Consider the following 6,000-nt stretch of genomic DNA (forward strand, 5'->3'; position numbering starts at 1 on the left):
CAATAAATTCAAACCCATATACTCTTGCTCAAGAATTTCCTTGTTAGGTTATTACATACTTTGCCAAATCTCTCTAGCTTTCTCTTATTTTCTTAATCTTAGGAAATATGGAAGATTTTAAGTGTTGCTGGCTGGTCAGAAAATGTAAATGTTTTTAATTAAACATTTAAATGTCATGAGAGATTTTTAAAAAATCAGATATCCACTCATAAAAACAGCTACAGGTTTAAGAATCAGCAAAAACCATCTTAGGCCCCCGAAGAGAAAGAGTATATATATTTTTCACATTCTTATTTAAATAACCATCTGTTATCTGCAAATGTAGTTCCTACTGAGAACATCCCAATAAAAGGCCGGTCTGTGACTAAGGAAATACTCCAACTAACGATCCACTGATAGGCAAAGAAATATCAACAAGGCCAGGAGGCCTCATCGGTCGCTATCTAACAGACCTGGTAACAGCAGCAGTACCAGCTAGATGGCAAAGGAGCAGTGGTTGTGCCCAAACCATTACAAGTTTGCTAGGATTATTTCAGTCCAGCTAGCAACTCACTCCAGGTGGCCAGCATTTAGGCTGGATTCTGTGCAAACAGAACACAACAGAATACACTGGCAATGAGGGGGTGCCCTTGTGTTCCAGATAATAGAAGCTTTGAATTCTTATACCCTAAAATTTCAGTGTTTCTGTAATGGATCTACAGTGTTTTGCTGCATAACTTGAAAACTAAGACAGACATAAAATCTTTAAAAGCTTAGAAAAGGAAAAAGGAAAAAAGTCTAGAAATTTTTTTTTTTTTTTTTTTTGAGTCTTGCTCTGTTACCCAGGCTGGAGTGCAATGGCGCGATCTCAGCTCACTGCAACCTCCACCTCTTGAGTTCAAGTGATTCTCCTGCCTCAGCCTCCCGAGTAGCTGGAATTACATACAGGCGCCTGCCACCATGCCCGGCTAATTTTTGCATTTTTAGTAGAGATGGGGTTTCACCATGTTTGCCAGGCTGGTCTCGAACTCCTTACCTCAGGTGATCCGCCTGCCTCGGCCTCCCAAAGTGCTGAGATTACAGGTGTGAGCCACAGCGCCCGGCTACATTTCTTTAAAACCTCTGAAGTTAAAAGTAAATAACTGTTACAATGGTTACATCCAATATTTACAAGTAGAATGTGTTTCCTGAGAATTTGCCCTTTCATTTAAGTTTGCAGTAGTGCTGCCACCACGTTTTCACACGTGATCAAATATATCCCATTGGAAAACCATGTAATCTTGTTTGGAAATCTTCCTTAGGCTTTGGCATCCTGTAGGAGTTCTGCCAGAGAACTTTAATCTAAATCATAAACTGAAGTCATAGGTACTAAAAAAGAAACTTCTGGTTTAGGACTTTGAATCTTTTGACTGTTAATAATCAAGAAAGCTGTATTTTGTTTCGTTTAAAAAATAGAGACGACTGGTGGTGGTGGAGGGTGCGGGGGTGTGTGCGGGGGTAGTAGGGGCTGCGGGGGTGTGTGCTGCTCACGCCTGTAATCCCAGCAATTTGGGAGTTTTAGGTGGGCAGATCACTTGAGGTCAGGAGATCGAGAACAGCCTGGCCAACATGGCGAAACCTCATCTCTACTAAAGATACAAAAATTAGCCAAGTGTGGTGGTGTACGCCTGTAGTCCCAGCTACTCGGGAGGCTGAGACATGAGAATTGCTTGAACCCGGGACAGGGAGGTTGCAGTGAGCCGAGATCATGCCACTGCACTGCAGCCTGGGCGACAGAGTGAGATTCTGTCTTAAAAAAAAAAAAGAAAGATTAAAAATAGAGATGGGGGAGTCTCACTATGTTGTTCAGGCTGGTCTCGAACTCCTGGGCTCAAGTGATCCTCCCGCCTTGGCCTCCCAAAGTGAAAGCTGTATTTTCAAGTTGGTCAATTGTTCACCTGCTCTGCCTCCAACTGTGATTTCAGTATATACAGGCATCCATAAAGTCTGGAAACAAAGAATCTACGTCATTACAAACATCTTCAATTTGTAAAAATTAGAATACATACAATAGGATAGAGTATAATAGAATAAAGTAGGATAAAACAAAACAAAGTAAAATGAAATAAATTAAATAACACTGTGTCTCCAGACTTTATGAAAATCTTTTATGTGAACTTGAGGATGTACCAAGCCAGTGGAGTGGCTGGATGAAATGGGAACTCCACTGCAGGAAGTGGTGCTTTTCTGATGCTGCTAATTAAGGAATGTGGAACCCTTCTTTCTGAGTCAGCTTGGTGCTATGTAGAATTCTGTCCCGCTCAGTGCTTACGTGATTATTGCATGAAACTTTAGAAATAAACCAGAGTATCTTGCCACTTAACACTTAAGAGGCAAGAGGTGGTGTGTGTGTGTGTGTGTGTGTGTTTTTAAATGGTTCCTAATCTTTAAAATGGTTAGTTGCAGCTGGCCTTTTTATCAGCTGATCATATTTACAGCAGTCTCAGATGGCACGGTGCCGTCCCAAAAGATTTGGACCATTTAGAAGCTCACATTTTAAGGTACACAGGCTTATCATAGCATTCTGAGGATTCACTAGAATTACACGGTAAGAAAAACTTTTCTGTGGAACTGTTTACTATTCTTAATTTCTTTTTGGTAAAATAAATGTTGATTTATTTCAAAGGTAATATAAGTATATTATGAAAAATAATTAGAGAAAAATCGAAAGTAGAAAAAGGGTCACACATATTCCATTATTGAAAAACAAACATTAAAAAAACTTTTAAACATAACTCATCATAGGATTAAGGGTAAAAAAAGAAAAAAGGAAATAATTTTAATAAAAATTTTGAAATGTATGCTAAAGTAGAGAGAATAATAAAAATAGTATAATGAGTAACCCCCATACCGGATGCCCAGTTCTAGTTACTTTTTTTTTTTTTTTTTTGAGACAGAGTCTTGCTCTGTCGCCCATGCTGGAGCACAGTGGCGCGATCTCGGCTCACTGCAAGCTCCGCCTCCCGGGTTCACGCCATTCTCCTGCTTCAGCCTCCCGAGTAGCTGGGACTACAGGCACCCGCCACCACGCCCGGCTAATTTTTTGTATTTTTAGTAGAGACGGGGTTTCACCGTGTTAGCTAGGATGGTCTCCATCTCCTGACCTCATGATGCACCCGCCTCGGCCTCCCAAAGTGCTGGGATTACAGGCGTGAGCCACCGTGCCTGGACAAGTTCTAGTTTCAAGATGTTAACTACCTTTGGTTCAATTCTCTTTTTTTTTTTTATTTACCAAAGTATTATAAATTCTCATATGTCATGTCATTCTTCTATATGCTTCAGTATACATCTTTAAATATATATATACATATTCTGTGATAATCCGTGCCATTATCACAGCTAATGAAATTAAGTTTTTTTGTTTTCATATAATATTCAGTCTGTACTAAATTTTTTCTGATAAAATCAATTTTAATATTTTTATGTATATTACATCCTTTTTTCGTTACTAATAGAAAAAATTAGAGTTCATTAAAAATACAACTTTGCATCTCGGTTTTTTTCATTTGCTATTATAAATATTTCCCAATGGCCTATTTTTCAAAACTTTCTAATTCTAAAATGGCTGTGTGTAATCGTGTGGGAATACGTAACTTGGATGACTAACCACTCCTTTATTTGTGTGCCTCCACACATGCATGGAGAGTGAACATGTATTGCTCTCCCCCTCGTAGTAAATCTTCTTACCACGAAGATCTTTGTTCCTAACACCTTTCCCTACATTAAGGCTGTTTCCTTAGGATTGATTCCAGGAGTGTTATTGCTGCATCCAAATGTATGAACATTTGTAAGGCCCTTGACTTGTCTCATTGAGTTGTTTACAAAAGGACTGTACCAATTTACACTTCCACTTACAAAGGATGAGAGAGCCTCTATTAAAATGTTTAAAGGCCGGGCTTTTCAGAGCTCTTATAAATCACTGGCTATAAGAGGCTGACTTAGGTTTGTCATATGGTCAGTCATCTCAAAATAAATAAATACTCATTTTCTATAGCTATAAAAACATGGCATGCGCAGACTGCCAAACAACCACAAAGTAACTTTGATTAAAGGAGGAAACTGGTCTACTTGTTGAAAATGTGGTAATGAGATAGTTTCCACCCAGCCGGGAAGCGCGGCCCGGAGGGGGAGGGGAGCCTGCATTTCTTCATGCCTCTACCCATCCTGAAGAAGGTAGAAAGGAACAGGTCAGCGTTCTCTTCGTTTACTTTGTAATTTTTTTTAAGGCTGAATATTTAATTTGTTTCCATATGCCTGAGTTGATGATGCCAAAATACGGTTGAAAACTAGCAGAAAACTTCTCGTGGCAAGGGTTTCCTGTAAACAAACCCCATAGTACTGGGTAAGAGAGGATTAGGGCAGAGCCATTTTAGCTGCGACTCCAAATTCTATTTTGTTTCCTTGGGGACATGCTGTTTTTATTTGTGGGCTTCAAATAAAACTGCTGCAGAAACGGTTTATTTCTGTTCACAGCATTCTTATTTTCTTTAAGGAATATATCATATCAGTTACAAATCTTTGTAGAAAATTCAGCTGTATTGGTTTGGAGAAGTTTATGTGTCAGTTTTTTTTTTTTCTGAATCAAGAAGAAAGGAAAAACTCACTACTGTTATGTTTATATGAAGACAAAAAAAAAAGAGAAGTAAGTTGATAAGAAAATACTTGGCATGGCAACCTTTAAAATCCAGCCTCTAAATTTTTAATTCCTCCCTCCCCTTCTTTTTTAAGAAACAGTACAGGAAAGATGTTATTATCCTTGTTCGCTTTTCACTGTTTTCACCCCACTCAACCAGGACGAAGTCATTCCTCAAAGCAAGTAGGAACAAAACATAATCTCTTAAGATATTTTTAAGAGGACATGCTGACTTGGTCTTTGTGAAAAAAACAAAACAAAACAAAACAAAAAAAAAAACTCAACAAAATGTGCTAACCACATTAAAAAAAAAGTTGTTAAAGGAGCCAAAGGGATTAGCCCTCATTGAAGGGCTGTATGAGAACAGGCAGCCTTCCGGGGAGAATCCTGGCTAACGTCATTTTGGCGGACGTTTATTGCGTGATCGCCACGTGCCAGGCACCGTTTTAAGGCTTCACAGTGATGAGGGCATTTAACCCTCGGGACCCTCGCATTCTGCAGGTGAGGCTGGGAAGAAGGTGAGGCCAAGGCCCGGGTGTCCCAGCGGCTGAGGGCGGCGGCAGGATTTGAATCCAGGCGGTCTCTGGAGACTGGGTTCTGAGAAAACCCGTTGTGTAAGTGCTGGGGGACTGCTTTAAGCCCTCTGCTGGAAGCGGTGAAGAAGCTTTGGGCCAACTCAGTTCGGAGCGCCAGTGTAGACGCGTGGCTTCAGTTTGTCGTGTACGCCGGTCAGGGGTGTGGCTCTGACCCTAATCTCGTCTCCGGTCTTCCCCGGTCTCAGGGCCCTGTGGGAGGGTGTGGTTGGGGAGGACACACCTACCTGGAGCTCGTCGGTTTCACCTCCTCTGCGGTGGGGTCGGCCGCAGTTGCCCTCTCTTTCCTCCCGGGCCTGGCTCGACCTCCACTTTGGAGAAGATGCCCCAGGAGCAGTGAAGGGCAGGTCGTCTCCCACCTTCTATGAGGATTGCCCAGCTCAAGGTATACTCTTCAAAGAATTCCACTTGCTTTGTCTACACTGGGCGATCTAGCTGATGATTGAGCGACTCAGGTTCTGTAGGAGACGGATCCGGGTTCACATTTGATCTCTTCCTTTCCTGCTCTGAACACCCTCAGGTATAAGCGCCCCTAGCAGGTCCCTGCGCGGGTGAAGGACGCGTCTGCGGGTGTTCGCCCTGGTGGGCAGAGAGGGCAGGTTCTGCGGCCGCGGGCGGTGGTCGTGATCATAATGGCGTGACTTAATTGAGCTCTGTGTGCTATCCCCCGACTTCACCCACCCCGCGCCCGTTACCACGAGTGAGGTCTTGCTTATTCCTCCCAAATTGACTTGTCAGCGAGTACTATTTTTTAAA

At 41.8% G+C, this 6,000-nt stretch overlaps 1 long non-coding RNA gene across 1 annotated transcript in view; it reads right to left on the reverse strand.

Moving 5' to 3' along the window:
• Window positions 1-5,629, reverse strand: part of LOC115838000 — a 28,386-nt gene extending 22,757 nt beyond the window's left edge. Inside the window, exon 1 of the long non-coding RNA XR_004033066.1 lies at window positions 5,472-5,629. This is a non-coding gene — a long non-coding RNA (uncharacterized LOC115838000). The remainder of the gene's footprint in view (window positions 1-5,471) is intronic.
• Between the last annotated feature and the right edge of the window lie 371 nt (window positions 5,630-6,000).

The sequence above is a fragment of the Nomascus leucogenys genome, chromosome 13 (genome assembly GCF_006542625.1).
Source record: "Nomascus leucogenys isolate Asia chromosome 13, Asia_NLE_v1, whole genome shotgun sequence".
In the NCBI taxonomy this organism is placed as follows: Eukaryota; Metazoa; Chordata; class Mammalia; order Primates; family Hylobatidae; genus Nomascus; species Nomascus leucogenys.